The sequence below is a fragment of the Sciurus vulgaris genome (assembly GCF_902686455.1).
Source record: "Sciurus vulgaris genome assembly, chromosome: 5".
Taxonomy (NCBI): domain Eukaryota; kingdom Metazoa; phylum Chordata; class Mammalia; order Rodentia; family Sciuridae; genus Sciurus; species Sciurus vulgaris.
This window is the reverse complement of record NC_136465.1, coordinates 38,610,589-38,631,213: the sequence shown is the minus strand read 5'-3', so window position 1 is coordinate 38,631,213 and position 20,625 is coordinate 38,610,589. Positions and strand designations below refer to the sequence as shown.

The window sequence follows — 20,625 nt, the reverse complement described above, 5'->3', positions numbered from 1 at the left end:
TCTTCCCACATCCTTGTCAATATTTATTGCTACTTATATTCTTTTTAACTACCATCCTCACTGGAATGAGATGGAATCTCAGTGCAGTTTTAATTTGCATTTCTCTAATTGCTAGAGATGTTGAACATTTTTCATATATTTTTTAACCATTTGTATTTCTTCTGTGAAGTGTTTTTGTTCAGTTCCTTTGCCCATTTATTGATTGGGCTATTTACTTTTCTGGTGTTAAGTTTTTTTAGTTCTTTGTATATCCTGAAGTTAATGCCTTTTCTGAGGTACAGGTGGTGAAGATTTCTCCCAATCTGTGTATGAATATCTGATTATATGGTAGAATTATTTTTGGTCAATAACCAATGAGCTTTATTTATGTCTAAAATGCTATTCATGTCAAAATTGCATATACAAAGTCCATACTAAGTATTTTCTCACCATTAGAATTCAGTGCCTTACAATTGATCATGGACCCTTCCTGCCTAACCTAACTTGGCTATGCAGCTTGCTTTTGCTTTAATATACAGGAAGATTTGTGCAATTCTTAAAGGATTTTAGCAGCCTGTCCTCCAACTCACCTTATTCCAAATTCAAGAAATAAATGAAAATATGGAAGGATAAAATTAATGGCAGGTAAACTCTAAAACTGTTTTCAAAAACATTGCATAAAGCAAAGTTGGCATGATTGCAGTCTTGCTGGTGAATATATGAGGTTCCTAATAATGGAGTTGGTCATTTGTAGCAGCTCCACTGCACATACTCTGGCCTTGAGCTGGTGTTCCCTCCAGTAAAGTCCAGTATCAACTAAAGAAGCCAGGGTTGCATGTCCAGTTACTGTATGGTTAAATGCTAATTTCCTAATTCCACTCAGAACAGGACTCTCTAAAGTGGGCCACCCCAAAACTCACAAAATATTCCTCAAATAAATCACACTTCATTACCAGCTCTTACCATCCTCCAAGTAAAAAAAAAACAACAACAACAAAAAAAGTGAGGACCCTTGGTCCAGCAGAGAACAGAGGTCCTTCTTTCACACTGCCAACATGGAGCAGTGCACATTGAAGGATGGCAAGGAGCTGACATTGCTCTGATCACCTGTGGGGCTGACTCATCTGTCCGGGGCTAGGGTGGGCACCAGCTGGTTACTAATGATGGCCATCCTGGAACCTCTATCTGCCCCTGAGAGAAAATGAGAGCACCACTTCTTCTGTGGTGTTCTCACTGAGCACCCTGCCTATGAGCCACGGCCCTCTAGTCCTTTCCAGGCAGATCACTGAAAGCCTGTTTGAGCTTCCATTCAAGCACTTGCAACTCACTTCAAATTACTACACCTATAATAAAGTTGTATCCCTTGCTCACAAGTTAAAGCCTGTAGACTGCATTAGGTTCACAGTGCCACACACTTGGGACTTAAGTAAAAGAAATTTTTCTCTCAATGTTTTAGAGGCTAGAAGTCCAAGATCAAGGTGCCAGCAGGTTCCTTTTTTTCCACCTGATGAGGTCTCTCTCCTTTCATTGTAGATGACCAATTTCTCATGCACTGTGTGATGATACAATCATTCCTCTGTGTGCAGGTATCCCTAGTGTCCCTTCTGAACATCAAAATTTTCTTTTTTCTCATTAAAACATTAGCCAGATTAGCCTAAGGCCCACCCTAATGGCCCATTTTAAATTAATTCCCTTTTTAAGGTCCTATCTCAGAATACTATCATATTCGGAGGTACTGAAGGTTAGAACTCCAATATATGAATTTTGAGAGAAAACAACTTAGTCCTTAATGTGACTGCAACTAATTTAGAGCACAATCTGTGGAAAGAAGGTCTTTTCACAAAGTGACGTTTTCCTGGAGGACCTGAACCTCACACAGGAATGCTGTACTGGGTGTTCCACATACTCCTTGGCTTATCACAGCTGGTCCCTACCTGTAACCACAGACTCCATTTCCACCTAAGTAACTCTAATTGGATAAAAGAGTCTAGGAAGGTAGATTCTGAAATACTATCACACTTCTGAAAAACAACCCTGAAAGCATGTCTCACATTGATGTCGGAGTACTTTCAAATGCAACTAGTGTGTTTGAACTTGGCCACAAGGGAATCCCCCTTCTATGACTTTTCAGGCCACTTAAGTGTAGAGAAAACATTCTCTCCTATGAATCTTACTGAAAGGCAACCTTGATGCAAAACCACTTGCTGCTTTCCATCTACATTTCCGCCATTTTATTCTTTCTGTGATTTCTTCCTCTGCTCCCTTTCCATAGTTCACAATGTAGAAAGACATAGTTCATGTTTGACTGATATCTGGAAAGATCAAAAATATGACCAGGAAGACGTATTTGTGACAGATGGATCCTCCCCGCTTTTCAGGAAGACCAAACTGTTGGTAAAGGTCCAGATCAAGAGACAGCAACCAGACAGACCAATAAAATAGGTTTTCATTGCGTACATTCTTCACATAGCCCAAGTTGATGGCTTCGAATTGGTGAGGAGGGAAGGGGTATATACTTGTAAGATAAATACACCAGCTAAAGAAAACCAAAAAGAGAAAAGCTACTTATCTGTGGTTACTTTGTTTTTAAATCGATGCTAATAATACTTAATTGCATATTTCCTGCAAGTATTAAAAAGTATTCTAGAAAACGTGGCTATTAAGTATAGTGTAGTCTAAGAAAATTCAGAACACATTGTCATTATCAAAACAAAATGCTTGCTGCTCCTTAGGTATGAGGAAAGTGTGGTGGGAGATAATATGGAGCCTACCATGTCCCTCAGTCCTCCTTGTCTACCTGAACCTAAGTCTGGATCAGAGCTAATGATCTCCTCTAAGCAAGGGGGCTCAGAGTTTTTCAAGATATCCGTCTAAAAGATGTGAAAAACAAAAATTAGGACAGTCCAGGATCCTCGTTGGTTCAGGGATATTGCTGTACAATCTGACTTGTGCTTTTACTGGCCTTGGTCAATGTCATCCATTCCTGGATATAGATACTGCTTTTCTTGAACCCGTTGACAGCACCTGCTTGGCCATCTTCATAGCAGCTCCATCCTCCTCTGTGCCTGATTCCCACTTCAACTCCCCCAGTGAACTGGCGGGTACTTACACACTCCTGGTATGTCCATCCAACTCAAAACAAACTAACCTCAAACACAAGGGTTCTTTTGTTTCTTTTCCATCTCCCTAGCCCTAGCTGCCTAACAAGAGTTGGCTTGGAACTAGGCCAAAGACTTTACTATGACTCTCTCTTCTGAGTCCTTGTTCCAAAAGAACACCCACTACTAGTGGGTATTCCTTCACCAAAACATATTGCCTATGGTTAAGAGGCAAATCTTGTTTCACAATTCAGGGGAATCATAACTTTAGGAGCCAGATTCCAGTGGCCTGGTCTTTAATATATGGTGGTCATTCATCCCATTAGCCTCCTAATATCATGATATTATTTCACACCATAATAGTCCATGCTACCAGTCCATCACATTTTTTTAAATTTATTAAAGATTCCTCTTCTATGACCCTATTATAAGATTTACTCAGTGCAATGGGCTTGTTACTGTCATCTGTTTGCATAGCTTACAAGACAGTACCACTTCATTTTTTAATTTAAGTTAATGAAACTGGATGACCTGAACAGTAATCAGTTATCAATTATCTCCTGTGTAACCCAATCAAAGCCAGAGGTTTTCTTTAGGAATACAGAGTCTAAAATAGTCAATGATCTGTTTCTATCTTGATAGTACCCTGTAGACTAAAGTAATATGCTGATTTAATGAAACAGAAAACTGGATTTAAAGCCCACCAAGTACTCTTGGGGACCCTGGGAAATGCCACATGAACCTACTGTGGTTCTGATTTCCACATGAAGCAATAACTTATACAATGGGATTTATTGCTTTGAAACCACCAGTCCTCATGTGATCATAGAGTAACCATATAATTATAATAGCATTCAACCACATGAACTTTTAGGAAGCAAAACTTGGACAAGGACTAACAAAAAAATAAGATGAGAAGAAGGAGGAGAGGAAAGATCATCATCTTAAAGTTGGCCTTGTCCAGTCACTTGATTGACACCTGAACTTTCTTCAGTATGGACTTTATAAGAACTGGGGAAAGGAATGCAAAGTAATTCAGCAAATTATGAAGCTAAAAACCAAGTTCCAAGCTACAGGATAGTATGCTAAGAAGAGGCAACAAGTAATCAAAAGTCATCATTTTTAACTATATGCTCTTATCTTCCTCCATGAAGGGCAATGTGGAATAAATAATTATAAGACCAGTGGCCCCTGCTTTGACTGCTTGCTGCCAACATAGGTCTATTCCTCATCATCCTAGGTAGCAACTGGGAAGCAAGCTGAGAACTCTTTGCAAAATCAAAGTGAAAACGAAAACTTGTTCCCCTGTTGCTCTATCAGGTGTGAAGTGAGTAGGAAAAAAAGAGTCCATTGAAAACATTCTATGTTTGCATACTGTGCCAAAATTTTGTGAGATCAAATGACTTATCAATAACAAATATTCTCTAAGCAGCATGTTATAAAACTAGCTTGCCTTACTAGGGTCTGTCATAGAACTGGTAAATGGAAAAGATCGTAAAAATATGGTAACTGAAAAAGGGCAGTGTTATCTAATAAAGAGTAACACCACACACCTCAGTCTTACCCCCTCTCTGATCTTAAGATCTAAAGTTCAGATCTAGGTTGTTTTTATAGAGGGGTGTAAATGGGATGCCTCTTCAGGAAACTGGAGCTGGTACTGACTGTGGCCAAAGGGCTCAGAGCTGTGCACGTCCAGAAGGGATCTAGAGTTAAGGAGGGCGTTGATACGTGCTGGAAGCCTGCATGTGTGCAGTGTCATATAGTGGTCAGATAGGTCAGATAGCTCCAAATTCTATAAATACATGTTCCCAGGCATTTGTAATGCCACATCAAATAAGACAATTCAAGAATTCAGCCACACTCAGAATGTACTTCATGTCAGATTCATGCACAATTGTTAGCAAGTAATTCCTGCACCCTGACTTCTCTAGATTTTCTCTCATTTTCACTATAGTAAGTATGTCTTAATTTATGATTATTGACTCATCCTATCAAAACCATGGCTGTGATCAGTTAGGAGCTCTTGAGTGTTTCCTGTGTCTAAGGCAGTGTGGTGTGCAGTTTAGGTGGATTATCTTATTTGATCCCCAAAGTAAACTGTACTAGAATGGAAATACTACAAGCATACAACTCTTGTCTACTCTGGGTACTTCTGGATCCCTTTGGGAAGTATAAGTGCTCCATAAAAATTTACTGAAAGAACAAACAAATGAGCAAAAGAACAACCTATAAAATATGTCTTACTATTATTTTCATTCTGTGATGTACAAACTTAAGAAATCAATTGATGGTAGGAGCAAGATTCAGAGCCAACCAGTCTAACCTTACAGTCATGCTGCTGGTGTGTCTGTGTATTACCTTTGGGTCAGTTGTTTTTGCTTTATTTTTGTTGTTGTTGTGTTTTTTACTTTATTTATTGCTTGCTTTAGGAACTGAGTAGCCCTAAATTACCAGCTGATAGTCTTGGAACATAAGGTCTTCAGGGTCGTTTAAACTCCACACCCAAATTCTTGCAGTCAGACCTGGTCCAGAGAACTAGAGAGTATTGTCTTCAGCAAAAATTAGCTGGGAAAATGAGCCAGTGGGACAAATTATAACAGAGATAACACAGGGGTTAAGAAATGAATTTCAGAGAAAGAGAGTCGGCAAATTGGGAAGAACCTCCACACCCAGAAGGAGTAGAGGCTGTGGGAAACATGACATCTGAACTGTAGGAGACCAGACAAAGAGAATACAGACCAGGATGGAGGGGAGGTCAGGGCGGGGTGGTCAGTGATGCACATCTTAATAATTACCTAGAAGGCCAAGCTTCAATTTTGCACTTGTAAACAAGCCAGTATATGATTTGTGGCTGGATCTGTCCAACTTAATGGACCAGAAATAAAGCAGATAAGGAAAACAAGGATGTAGATCTTCAGATTATTTCATGCACTTTTGTGCAGCATCCAAACAGCCATAAAGGCAGGGATACAGAATGATAGGGGGAGAGCTGAGTCTCAGGCCTACCATCGGCTTTAACATGATGATAGGAGTGAAGATTAAGAGGTATTTTTCTGTCATATCTTCCTGGTATTCACTGTGTCTTTTGCCTTCTTGATGCCTCTTACTTTTTCTTGTGCAACGTTAAAGGATTCAAATGATGTTTCTCTTTAACAGCCTTGTATCATCTTTCTCATTCTTACGTTCACAGTCATTCATGTTTTCAGGCAAGGTGAAGACCCCAGGTCCTCATTTGCAATCTTTAGTTAGACTTGCTCTCTCCGTTTCTTGGCCTGGAGTCTGTGCCAAAGGAACAGTACACACAGTTGGTGCTGGTCCCAGCTACCTGTTTTGCACCTTGGCTTCCCAACACCCTTCCATGCTGTAGCACAGACTGGGTGACCCTCGAGCCTCTCCTTCACTGACTTCCAGCTCTCTCTGTGCCAAAGCCACAAAACATTCTTGTGTTGGAGATTACCTTTTTGCAAAAGCAAAGAGGAAAACCCAAGAGCCATAAATAACTTGGCTTGCCTACTCCACAGTGATATTCCATAGGCTCAGATTTCTATGCCAATTGAATTCTAGCAGGAGTGCGTATGTTTAGCTCCCTGTCATTTATGTAAAATGAATCAGGCATTGCCTTGAGCCCACAGCGATGAATGCTTTGACAGCATGTGTACATTCTGCATGTGCTGCTACTTGTCAGCATACACGAAGCCCAAGTTTGATGTATAGATAAGACTGCCACTTCTCTCTACGCTATTCCTGAACAAGCCACACACCGTGGACTTGTATTTCTGTCAAGAGCTCCAGTTTTCCATCATCTATTTTTTATAGCACTGATACTAAACCAAGAGCAGCAAATGAAGGGTATTATTTCTGACTTGGGTGCATCAGGATGCTAATTTGCTGTGCGTAGGAAGCAAATGCACAACATTTGGTTTTGCCATTTTACCATGGGAGATCGGGTTCGACAAAATGTAAGTGTTTTGAGATGCTTGATATTTTCAATGTGTGAATATCTAATTCCCTGTGCATGAGTTGGGAAAGGGTCATGCAATAGTAAGATGGGAGAGGGCTGGCTTATGAGGTACCATTCATGGCAAGATGAAAATAGATGGAAGTCAAGCAAAATAATTTGCTACATCCTCTAGTTTCTCAGTATATTATTAATCTTGGGGAAGATCTTGGCTTATTTGAAGCAACTTTGTGATATTCCAGAATCCTATTGCCATGTGGTCTTTCTGAAAGTTTTGCTTGTCTTTATCTTTAATGCATTCTTCAAATAAAATAAGCTTGCATTTTTAGAAAGCATGATAGAGATTTATAAACCAGAAAGTTTAGAGGGAAACATTTACAAAGGACTAGAAAATCCTTTCCCCAGTCCTTGAACACACACACACACACACACACACACACACACACAACCTTTTCACACACTAATAAACAGATGAACTTTTAAAATTAACCTGCTAACTAGCAATAACTTTACAAACCAACTCAGAATACTTTTTACTTACAGTAGGTTTACTTGTAATGATTAAAAGTCAATCACATTAAATATCAATTACAAATGAATATTTTTAAAGTTGTCCAGTATTAAGCTTTATTCTGTGGTATATTACACCAGGTCCTTGGGGTTACAAAAGTCAATGCCACACAGTTTATTTCTCTATGAATATTTATCACAGTTTAGGTTTATAGCTGATTTTGCTTTTTGAAGCAAGTTTTTGTTTTGTACTCTGTTTCCTACTCTTAAGACTACTTATTCAGCTTTTTGACTTTGTGAATATAATGATCATTTTTAGCTGGTAAAAAAGAAAATATCAAACTAACTCATACAAATTGCTATTTTTCAGTGATCTGTGCTTTACCTCGCAGCAAGATCAATAGCACACTAAGAATGGAAATAAGTCAGCTCTCAGCTGCATTCTTCACTTTCTATTAAACTTGACAGCTAATTTGCAAGTTCACACTTTTTTTTAATGCTAGAGTTCTTGAAACCTTGACAGCTGAACATTTCCAACTCCAGCTAACCGTGCAAATTGAGAATGGAACCCAGTGGTTTCCCTTGCACTGATATCGTTTCCAAGGTATTATTTTGGTCAAAGGCAGAAATTAATTCTTATTTAATGCTTTCTAGTAAAATGGAATAGAATAAGGCCAGAGAGAAAAATTAGAATTGAAAGGGTTACAAAATACATCTGAACTTTCCACTGAGAGTCACAAACAGAATTCAAAATGCTTCATTTCATCAAAATTAATTGAATGAAATCATTTTGAGCAAGAATCTTTCCTTAGGCTCACTAGTAGAATGTTTCAAATGCTTTTTCTATATAAAGATATGTTTAATCTGATAGAGCAAGTGACATTTTCATAACCAAGAAAAAATATTATTCTTAGAAAAGAAGAAATCTTGGACATGTGACCAGATATGGGAAAAAAAAATATTTAGGGGGTGACATTTTTTGGCATGAAATGGAAAGAAAATAGTTTTTTTATGAAACACTTGGCAAAGCAGAAAGCTTAAAAATATTTCTAAACTTGCCCAGTTGCAAAACCACATAACATATTCTTTTTCTGCTATGGATGAAGGAAAATCCCTAGGCTGGGACTGGCTCTCTGAATCCCATCACTTTGCTTCGCCTGACAGGAATTAGTTAAATCAACGAAACTCCTGTTGCAATGTCTAGTCTGTCAACTGCGCTGCTCAAAAATGAAACACGTGGCATTCTAAGAAAGAATTCAAAGCAGTCAATTTCTCAGAAAATATTTGAATAACCCTTGGAGGTTAACAGCACAGTCATTTACACAAAAATTGCTTTAAATGTGGATGTTGTGTTTCGTCTAGGTCAGCAAAGTATTTGTGTGTGCTAAAGGCAGCACAGACAACCTGCCTGGTTTAAATGACAAGTGTAGGCAAATGTAAGAGAAGACAAGCTAGAACCATGAAATACAGTTAGTGTTCCCTCTTAATTCTACAGTTTCCTTCTCGCACTGCTTTTCATCTTGTAGTGTTAGACTTCATGAAATTGTTTCATAGAGATCGCTGAGGGACTGGTGGACATGTTTGAAACCAGTAAACCATTGTGCTCCTATTGTCTCTTATTTGCAATAAACAAAGTGTGTTTCTGTACTCTGAGTGGAGAGCGGAAAGATTTGTTTATTGAAAGGAAACTTTGCTGTACCATTAAAATTGTTTTCCATTTTGCCACAGAGCTCAACAGGAGGTCTAGGTAGCAGCTAGACTATAGACAGAACCTGATTTTGTGGAGATTTAGCTTATCAGTGAGAAAGTCCTTTCAGTTCCTCACAGCTTCCTTCAATGTTTGTAAAATATAAATTCTCACAAAGGCACCGGCCTTCTCCAGGGTGTTGGTGACACCATGATGTCTACTAAGCCACTCACCCAGGCGTCCCACCCAGTCTTCAGAATCAGAACCTCTGAACTGTTAGCTGTCTTAAGGACCATCTAGACTTTGGCAATACAATGTTTTGAAGTTTTATTTTTTGTAATAGAATTCCCCTCGCCACTCCCAATTTTTTTTTTTTTTTTCTTCATTTCTTTTCAATTGCTCCCATGTTGTCCTGCATTGTTCCTTAAACAGTATGGCCAACCTAGGGAAGACAAAGGTTAAATGAAAAGAGCAGATTCTTGACAGTAGTCGAGGAATGGGGAGGCTCCCAGCTCTTGATTGTCCTTCTTGTCCTTCACCATCTTCCCCTCCGCCTGGGTCCTGGGGCAGATTCAGCTGACAGTCAGGGCTGGGCCACCGAGAGCTCTTCTGTACCAAGCCTCTTGGTAAGTCCCAAACCTGAAACTTGAAAGCAATGGAAATTCTAAGTACAACTAAAAAATCATTGGAAAATCAATCTTTCCTTCTATTTTACCTTAAAAGACAGTGAAAGAAACCATGCTTTTAAAGCACTTAAGTAATTGTAGAGAAAGGAGAGATAGGGGGATACTCAGTTCTTACCTTGGTTCCTATTCTTTAGTAAAGAAGGTTAGAAGCTCAGATTAATAGATACTGCTAAATGCAACCCAGAACTCAAAAATTTTTTTATACTTTATTTGACATGTTAACTTAGAATGAAAATGTTAGTGATGGGGCAAAAAAGGAAATTTTGCCAGTAAGTATGGGATTGTTAGGTAAAATGGACCAGGTTTTCTTGTTAAGGTACATTTCAATTTACTCTGCTATGGACTATTGGTTCCTAATTTTCCAAGTCATTGCTGAGTGTGAGACTCTTCAGTGGCTTTGGGGCAAGTAAGTGGCAAACACAGATGAATGTACCTTAAACATAGTCCTGGAGAGGCCTGGTGTCGCTGGGTGTGTTAGACTGCCCTGAGCTGAAGAAGACCCCAAGAACTCTGGAAAATGATGGCGGCAGGGTGTCATCCACAGTCTATATCGCATGCCTGTAGCTAAGCAAGCTTTGGCTCCTTCTGAAAAGGTATTTTGTCTGAAACTTCATTTCTAGACCATTACAGGTATAAAAACAAACGATAATGCTTTTCCTGCTTTCCCTTGGGACAGTAGTAATCTCTTGTTTTAGTCAGCTATTTCGCTGCTGTGACTAAAAAATCTGACCAGAACAATTGTAGAAGAGGAAAGGTTTATTTGAGGGCTCACAGTTTCAGAAGGCCGGCTCCATTCCTCAGGGCTGGGGTGAAGCTGAACATCATGGCAGAAGAGTGTAGCAGAGGGAAGCAGCTCGCATCATCAGGAAGCAGAGGGAGAGAGACTTCACTCTCCAGATACAAAATATATACCCCATAGCCACGCCCCAATTCCCATTTCCTCCAGCCTCACCCTACCACTTCAATTAATCCCATCAGGAATTAATTCGCTGATTGGGTTAAGACTCCTACCACCCAATCATTTCTCCTCTGAACCTTCCTGCATTGTCTCACATGTGAGCTTTGGGGGACACCTCATCATCCAAACCATAATATCTCTGATCATTAACCTCTAGATTACTGGATTCTTTCATGCTCCAACTTCTTTTACCTGAATAATGACAAAGCACTCACAGACCAGGAAAGACTTTCAAATAGAATATCAATTTACTATGTGTTTTAACCTCTGATTGCCTTAGGTACCGTCAGTTTGTTTGGTGGTGGCATGGGGGTTAATACAAGACTAGGATTGCACTACATCTTCATGAAGAGGAGCCATTTTCAAGTAGGACAAAACTACAAAGTTTATTGAGATTACTTCTTCATTGGCTCAGTATCCAAGCTCTCAAAAAGCTTGAGGGGGAAAACTACTTGTGCCTATTACAGAGGGTCACTTACAGCAGCAGTAGCAGAGCATGTCTGAGCGCTGACTTGGACACCATGCTGCCTATGTGGGGGGCCCACCCCACTGCTGAGACCTGAGCAACTTGGCACTGCCCAGGGCTCTCTTTCCCATCTGCAAATTCGGAAAATAACAGGCCCCACCTTGTGTGTTATTGGAAGGATAACCCAGTTTAATATAAGAGCTTGGGAAAGAGCTTAGCACACTATAATCACCGTAAGCATTGGCTGCAGTGAATATTATAATTGTGTTGCTGGGAACTCTGCAACATTAGAATTATATTCAAATGTCAGATTCTAATCATTTTCCATGGTGTTTGTCCACTGCAACTGTGAAATGAACTGAAGTGCATCAGGGCGCATGTGCAGAAGGGTAGAGGATTGTAGTTATCTGTAAGGAAAATACTTATTTTGATCTATTTGAAGCTAAAGGAACAAAATTACACACACACACACACCTGTAGGTGGACAACTATTTCAATGATATAGTCCAGAGACAGCAATTCAACAAAAGTTTAACATGGAAGTAGATGAATGTTTAGTGAAATTATGTTCTGATACTACTATGTAAACTGGTAGGTTCAATGGAATAAAGGCTGGAGGGGTTGGGGGGAGGGTGACATGGACATGTGTGTGTGTGTGTGTGTGTGTATTTTCCTCTTTTCTCCTGGTAGTCAGAATAATTCCCCTTAGGAAAAAAGCTTTCTTCCCAAATCTGCAGGTATCTGCAAATACTATTCTGCCCAGAAGGGAAAAAAAAAAAAAATAGTTCACTGTAATTCATTTGAAGCAAGCCTGCTAGTATGCCAAAATGGAGTGCTTTTTGCTGTCAGAGGATTGATTTATCTGCAGAAACATGCATTGCTTTTTGCTATAAAATCAGAAACATTTATTGAAATAGGCTCATGAAGAGATATGAGGACCCCTGACAAGTTTCCTCTGGCCCCCAAGTAGCTGCCCCACATCTCGTGACCCTCATTTCCTATCTACTCTCAAGTTTCTACCATAGGGTTCAGTCCTGACTTTAGAAAATCCAGAAACTCACTTAAAACATAATTGACCTGAGAGAGTGTGCTCAACTGCTGTCTGTTAGCACATTTTAGAGCCTTAGATGGTCAGATAAGGTGCACCCCTGTAAGTTGCAGAGACCCATCCTCAAAAGATGATTTTCAGTGAATGAAGAGTCTGAGCAACAGAAACTTGAGTGACAGAGATAGAAGAATGCTCAAGAAAGATTAGTTTTGATGGGGGATAGAGGACAGACACAAAGGGGCTTTTATGTACAATGAATTGACTTTAGGTGGAAGGCAGGCATGGAGGCACCAAGAGGGGTACAGAGAGGAGAAAAACCTTTGGAAAGCTGATGTGACAATGCAGGAGATGAGTTGTCTCCCTCTTAGCCTTCATGTCCCTCTCCTCTCCAGTCTCACTCCATACAGGCTTGGAAAGGTCTGGAAAAGTGAAGAGGAGTTGGGAATGGCCAGTGTGAAGTATATTATTAACATAGGGTCTTCATTGCATGGCATTCTTCCATTCTATTAAAATACCAATCACTGGTTGCACACAAAGCTTTCTTGGAAGAATTTTGTATTAAATAAGGACAAAGGAAAGAGAAAATGAATCAGCTGAACATGTCAGAGGCTGTCAAGTACACTGTTTCACTCTCACCTCACATAGCCATGGGTAAAATATCCCTAGTTAACCCTTTCCACCTCATTACTAAATGGTAACTAATTGTGGCATGTAACAAACTAAAAATAGTAAGTTTGCATGATTTCCTTTTTACAGTTTTCTTTTTCTGGGAAGTAAAGAAAAAAATATAATAAAGTTTTTTCAGTTTGCTCTTGCTGCTAATTTTGGTGGGTTTTGTGATTGTGGAGCAGACCCCACCCACCTATTTATTTTACCATTTCTCTTCTAGAGCCAGAATAGAACAGACTCATATACCATTCTGATCTGGGTGCATTTCTTCAGAAGGTACGCTGTCCTCATGGGGAAACACCACTGCCTGGGCTTGGGGCTGGTGAGGCAGGAAAAATTTAATGTATGTCCTTTGGTAAAAAGATCTCTCAGTGAAGTTAAGAAAATAAGACACCAAAGAATATGAGCACACCTTGACCTCTCCTTGACATTCATGCCTAAGGTATTCCCAGCAGAACTTCTGTCTTGAGATTCTGTATAGATACAGATTTAAGCTGAGTGATTTAAAAGGCAATGGGAACATCAGAGTGGGGGCAGGGGAAGGCAATTGAGAAAAGTACAGATATCAAGATAACTTACTTCGTTCGTGTGTGTATGTGTGTGTGTGTGTGTGTGTGTGTGTGTGGTGTGTGTGGTCCTGGAAATTGAACCCAGAGCCTCTAGCATGTTAGTCAAGTGCTCTGCCACTGAGATGCATCCCCAGCACACACAATGGAAATCTTGTGTGGGTCTTCTTTATTTTTGTATCAAGGATTGAACCCAGGGGTGCTGAACCACTGAGCCACATACCCAGCCCTTTGCATTTTGTATTTAGAAACAGGGTCTCACTAAGATGCTTAGGGCCTTGCTATGTTCCTGAGGCTGGCTTTGAACTTGGGATCCTCTTGCCTCAGCCTCTCAAGTTGGTGGGATTATAGGCTTGCACCACCACACCCGACACCTGGCTTGCATGGATCTTATAAACACTGTGAGAAAAAGAGTAACTGAGTCCTACCCTTGTCCTAAAACTCCTTTCTTCTTATTGCTTCTCAGGGACAACCATTCCAAAACAATCTACATCTTGCTCTTTGACACCTCACTGGAGACAGAGAACATGCTTGTAGCCATGCACACACCTGACACTGGCATTTTGGAGCCCCGCCATGCCACCTCTGTTGAGTTTCCCTGGCTCTCTACCTGCCCCACTTAGAACTCCAGAGGTAGAAAGGAGGATTCACTTCCCCAATATCACTGTCTGCTGCCTTGGGCTGGTTGGGTTGCCATGCTGCTTTCCTGCTGACTCCCAGGCTTCTTGGTTTTCTCTTCTGAAATCACTCTGGCCACATATTGTCTTTGGATTTTATTCCAATATATATTGCTCCTCTAGCTCACCATGGAGGAATCTATCCACATCTACCTGCCTGCTCCCAAAGCAAATTTACTTAGTTCTCTTACCCCAACAGGTCAAATCAGTTCAATTCTTGGGTTACAAAAGGAAGAGAGGCCTAAAGAACATGCTTTAGCCACTTTTTTAGTTTCCCAGCACCACTATAACAACATACAACAAACTGGAGGCTTGAAACAAAAGAAGTCTGGAAGTCTGAAATGAAGGTGTCAGCCGGGCCACATTGCCTCTGAAGTCTCTGGGAGAGAATCTGTCCTTGACTTTTCATAGCTTCTGGAGCTTACCAGCAATTCTTGGCATTCCTTGTATAATAGCATCACTCCAGTCTGACTCCTCATATGACATTCTTTTTGTGTATCTGTCTTCTGTGTGTCTGTCTGTCTGCCTGTCTCTCTCTATAAGGATATTGATCTTTGGATTCAGGACCCTACTAGAGTATGATCTCAGTTAACTTGATTGCCTCTGCAAAGATCTTATGTCCAAATAAGGTCACTTTTGCAGTCACTGGAGGCTAGACTTCAACCTCTCTGTTTTGGGGACAAGACTCACCCCACGACAGCCACAATTAGAGATCTGGGTCATCTCCTAGCAGGAAACAGCTCCAAAGTATCTACTGCAACCTCAAAGCACAAGTTCAGTGCACAAATTCAACACTCACCCTCTTCCACATTCATGGAACTAACCAGCTCTGCAGGAGCCAAGGAAGGGTGTGGCCTCCCTAGCAGGCCTGGCCTGTCTGGTCCAAGCTATTTCTGAACGAGGCCAACACACAGAGGACTCATCACCCCTAGTATCACCCAGTCCCTTTGGTCTCTCTGGGAATGCATGAACCCCTAAAGAATATCTATATGAATATGTACATAAGCTTGCAACTTACTTTTTCCTAAGTACTGTGGCCCTCCTTGAAACAGGTCACTCTTTTTTGTGACTTTCTGTCACACTTCAATGATCTTCTTATTCTCACACTATATTGAAATTATCTTCTAAAGGAATGAGTTTTTCTAAAGCCTGATGTGCACCATGATTGTTCTAACTGGAGCACTTTGCAAGGGAGTTATTTACTCCCTTGTAAAGGATTCAGAAGATCACCAGTCTCTATTGAAACTTTCATTTTCAGCTATATATTATTTTCAAAAGAAAAAGTTTGACTTCCTTAGTCATAAGTCAAGTTTTACATGTACATATTTTTCAAGAAAGAATGTCAGATACCGGGCCACAGACATCAGATTGTGGAATGTGCCATCCACAATCTACAATAATAATAATCTACGTGATATTATCTTAGTCCCCCATCTGTACACTGATTTGATAATATATTGAGAGAAAGAGACAGAGACAGAGGAAGAATGAGAGACTACTTTCTAAAAGTCAGTCCTTGGTTATTACATCAGACTTTGTAAAAGGACAAAGATAATCTTACTGAGAAAATAAACACCAAGCGGCTTAGTTAGGTATGACACTGCAAAGACATTTTATAAATATTTTGGTCAGTAGATATGAAAGAAAGTGATTTGTGAGGTGGTTATTTTGCATTATGTTCCATTTGAAGCCAATTGGAATTCCTCATTTGCATTAACCATCTGAGCCATTTTCCATTTGGAGGAATGTTCTATTCTAAGTTCCAGCTCCTCCTGTTTTAGGTGGGCAGGATTAGAGTCTCTGTATTTGAATCTGTCAGGATAAGACTGTGTATTCAAGGAAGTTCTATGTATCATTGATGAAAGGAAGGATTAAAATTAACTAGGTGGACTCTTTTTTAAAGCCTTTTTAAGCCATTGGCAGGGTGGCACATGCCTGTAATCCCAGCAGCTTGGGAGGCTGAGGCAGGAGGATCACAAGTTCAAAGCCAGCCTCAGTAACTTAGCAAGGCACTAAGCAATTCAGTGAAACCCTGTCTCTAAATAAAATACAAAATAGGGCTGAAGAAGTGGCTCAGTTGTTTAGTGACCCTGAGTTCAAACTCCAGGACCACCACCCCCACCCCAAAATAGAGCATGGATGCTTGACCATGAGAAAAATCTACAAAATAGTGAGTGATGCCACTCATTTGCTACATCGCAGAAGAAAATTGCCCTGTTTCCTCATCTCCATGGGGATGGTCAGTAAATAAGTGTTATCAATTCTTTTAAATCAATATATCATTTTATCAGTAACCATGATATATGGATAGAACATTTATCTACAACCAGGTCAGGAAATAGCCTCTGCCCAGCTTCTTGCTGGCTTGTAACTGCGTACCTGGCCACAGGCAGGCCTGGTGCCTAGGTGCCTACCTCCAAAGGTAGGCTGCTTTTGAAGCCTGCATCTCCCAAGTCTGTGATTTGGCACAGGGCCCTGAAGTGAGATATTCCCATTTTCCAGCTCTGAAATGACCCAGTGCAAAACACTTCTACAACCTGGGTTTCCTCCCAAGGTCAGCAGCAGTTTACACAAGGACTCTCTGACCATCTGTACTTGTCAGCAACAGAAATGTCAAATCATAAGTATTCTATAATAGCTCACTGAATGCTTATACAGTCCTTGTTTTGAAAAGTCATGAGTGCTGAAACATATGACTTAGTAACTTTTCTCGGTTGTCCTGATAATGTCTGTGTTAATCAGGTTTCTGTTACTGTGACAAAAAACGTGAAATAAACAGCCTCCAAAGAGAAAAGGTTTATTTTGTCTCACAGTTTCAGGGGTTTCAGTTCATGGTTCTTTGGCCCTGTTGCTTTTGGGCCTGTGGTGAAGCAGATCATCACATGGCAGAAGGAACTCTGTCACCTCATGTCAGCCAAAAAGCAAACAGCAAAAGGGAGGACAAGATTGGAATCCCAACACCCCCTCAAGGGCACACTCCCAGTGACCTAACTTCCTTCCATTAGGTCCCACTTTCTAAAAGTCCCACTTCCTCCCAATAGCACTATAGGCTGGGTTTCAAGTCATTGGCATATGGGCCTTTGGAGGATATTTAAGATCCAAACTGTGACAGGGTCCCTGTGAGTGAGAGAGGGCACATTTCATAGATGAGAAAAGGAAGTTGATTTGGGGTGACAGTGGTGGGACCAGATCCATATAGTGAGGGCTCCAGGCTCCCAGCTCAGGCTCTACCAGATGAGTAACATTAAAAGAAAAAATGATAATAATATAGACTCTAAGGAAGAAATAAAATTTCATAAAACTCCAACCTGCCCTCCAGGTGTTAAAATGAATATCTGAAGATATTTCTAAAAAAAAAAAAAAAAAAAAAAAAAAAAAAAAAAAAAAATCACATTGAAATTATTGAAAAACAAACAAAATGAGAATTACATTATATGCACTAGTTTATATCTTATGCTTATAAATATTCATTGTTTGGGAAATGTTTTCCTTATCATTAAAATATTCTTTGATTAAAAAAAATATTCTTTGAAAACGTCATTAGCCACACAGGGAATTTGACAGCAAATAAGTAAATTACACTCCCAATGGTGGAAACAAAAAGCATTTTAATACTAAAGAAGCCAGAAATTCTTCTACATTGTGTTATATGTTTCTCAGTTCCCTGAAAAATAAATTACATAGGTTGTACTATACATGAAATGTATTATTATATTTTTCTCTCTACAAAGTAGATCATGATAATTCTAAAACTAAGCAGAACTGTCTGGAATGTGAGTCATCAGAACAAGTGAAAAAAAAAAAAAAAGAAAAAATAATAAAGCACTTTCCCAGGAAACTGAAGATCTCCATTATTCCTTGTATTTCATAGTCTGGAAACTAGGTGTCTTAGCAAGTGTGACACTGGCTCTTATTCTGTAATTAACTGATCCTGAGAACTCACAGATCTGTGGCCATCAGTTGATCCCAATGGTGAGGGGTGTTCTTCCCAAATCAATTTTTTTGAAACCCCAGGGGGCACTTAATCACTGAGCCACATCCCCAGCCCTTTTTTATATTTTAATTAGAGACAGTGTCTCTCTGAGTTGCTTAAGGCCTCACTGCTGAAGCTGGCTTTGAACTCACCATCCTCCTGCCTCAGCCTTCTGAGCCGCTGGGATTACAGGTGTACACCACCATGACAGGCCCAAATCAATTTAACCTAAGGACAGAGAAGGCTCACGGCATCCAGTTCTGCTCTTTACATATTCAGAAAATAAAAATACCAGACAAAATTCAAAAGGAAATCCTGTTACAGCCCCTGACAAGGGCTTCCTCTGAGTGAGTGGGGATTTGCTGAGCAGCCAGAGGGATGGGCAGGAACTCATTGACAGAACTACATTCCCTTTCTTTTTCAACTCTACAGATCAAAAGTTTTTAGTAGCTTTAATGTAACAAGAGTTCCACATCTTGAATCTCAGTAGAACTGATGCTTTTCCATGTAAGAAAATAGAGTGGGAAATGAGCGATTTGTATGCACCAGAGGCGTGGCCTTCCTGCAGCTATTACCATGTACAGAATTCTCCTCATTTGCCATTCTCTGTGCTAAAGGCTTTGCATGCTATCTAATCCTCACCGCAAATGGTGGCAAATAGATATCATCAGCCTGTTTCACAGCAGGGGAAGGCAAGTGTGGAGGGCTCACTCCATTCGCTCTTTCACTTCCCTCAGGAAGTTCATATTTGACTCCTGATTAGTGATCAGCACAGCTTCTGTGCTGAAGATACTCTGTGTTAAGGACACAGACGTCATCATGTCTTCCTAACAGAGTGGACAGCACACACCACTGGGGTTTGTGTCTGGTCTGCCTGTGTCCAGAGCCCTGAATCCCAACCCAAACGGTATGATTTAATGAAGCGCTTGATTGATTGTTTAAGAAATCTGGGAGATTTCACAGACTTGTCAATGGCATTGTATCTTAATTTATTGTCTTCCTAATTTGGGAATTACCGTGATCAAATTTGGAATTAGGAATGACTCTGATTAAACTAATTAGTGCTGCCATGCATTGTTTTATAATAACTAGGCAAATGCAGGAGGCATTTGGCTAACCAGATTTAGAAATAGGGTCCTGTGGTTTCACTGCTTCACTAGAAATAATCTTACTGACCACTATACATCTGTGACTGAGACAGTGAAAAAGTCTTCACTGAGTTTTTTTATAGAGCATAGAATCCATCAAGATTCCTTGAGTTGAATAGAATGACAAATACAGGATCCTAACAAAATATTCTCAAGTGATTCCCATCCATGAAGAGTTATTCTGGCAAACCAAAAGCCCTTTTCTACCCACACAAGTGAAAACATCTGTCTAGGTGATAAATATTAGAACCAGAGTTGGAAGTCATGGAATCCTGGTCAGGTTTTCTCCAACATACCAAGCTGCAGGCTTCTTTAAGAAACACAGTTACTGGCATTAATAAAACCTTCTGGTCTCCGTAAGAGAAGAGATAACTATAATCCTAGTCTCCATCTGGCTGGTTAGGCCCCCACTTCCAGAAAGCAAGCACTTTGTTTGTGGAATAAAAAAATCTTTAAATGTCATACTAATCTCTATAGGAGTTATTCTGCATAAGTTTACTAAAACCAAGTTAACTATAGAAATTAATCACATATATTATAATTTTCAATATCTGACCCTTAGTCAAAGACTATCATAAGGATTGGTTTATCTTCAAAGTCAATCATTTCAGTTGGGCGCCATGCATATCCCTATAATCCCAGTGGTTCACGATGCTGAGGCAGGAAGTTCGCAAGTTCATAGCCAGCTTCAACAACTCAGCAAGACCTTAAACAAATTATCTAGACTCTGTCCAAAATAAAAAAAAAAAAAAATGGCTGGGTAAGTGACTCAGTGGTTGAATACCCTTGAGTTCAATCCCTAGTGCCCATCCCCCACTTCCCCAAAAGTCAGTCATTCCAGCAAGTTAGTCATCACAGAAAGCAAAAAACCTGTCCAGAGCAGATTCAGGGATAAACATCAACCAGTAATTCAAAATGGTGATTTAGGTGGGTCTTTCTGGAGTTTAATTATTTTATCTAAACAAGTTATTTATCTTGCTTTATGTTAAAATGTCCAGCAATGTGATCTTAGCAAAATAAAATAAGACTAATCCTGGGGCATTTTTGGAGATCACATTTTATTGTTGCGTAATTGTCTAATAACCTTGATAAATAAGGTTTATTTCCTAAGATAAGCATATTCATTTAAAGAAGCTTGTTGAAATGAAAAGTTCATCTCTTCCAGTTGTTTTTTTTTTTTTTTTTTTTTTCCCTTTTGGCAA

The 20,625-nt window shown here is 39.9% G+C and overlaps 1 protein-coding gene across 11 annotated transcripts in view; it reads left to right on the top strand.

Annotated features, from left to right (window-relative positions):
* The window catches only part of SORBS2 (sorbin and SH3 domain containing 2), a 203,373-nt gene that overhangs the window by 57,535 nt on the left and 125,213 nt on the right, over positions 1 to 20,625 (top strand). For 2 of the 11 annotated variants that reach the window (XM_079141877.1, XM_079141909.1), the window contains exon 3: positions 13,280 to 13,335. The exons of 8 other annotated variants lie outside the window; for them this stretch is intronic. The gene's annotated coding sequence lies outside the window, so the exon portion shown is untranslated. Of the gene's footprint in view, positions 1 to 13,279; positions 13,336 to 20,625 lie in introns of those variants that run through there. One more of the 11 variants, XM_079141874.1, reaches the window with a different exon arrangement.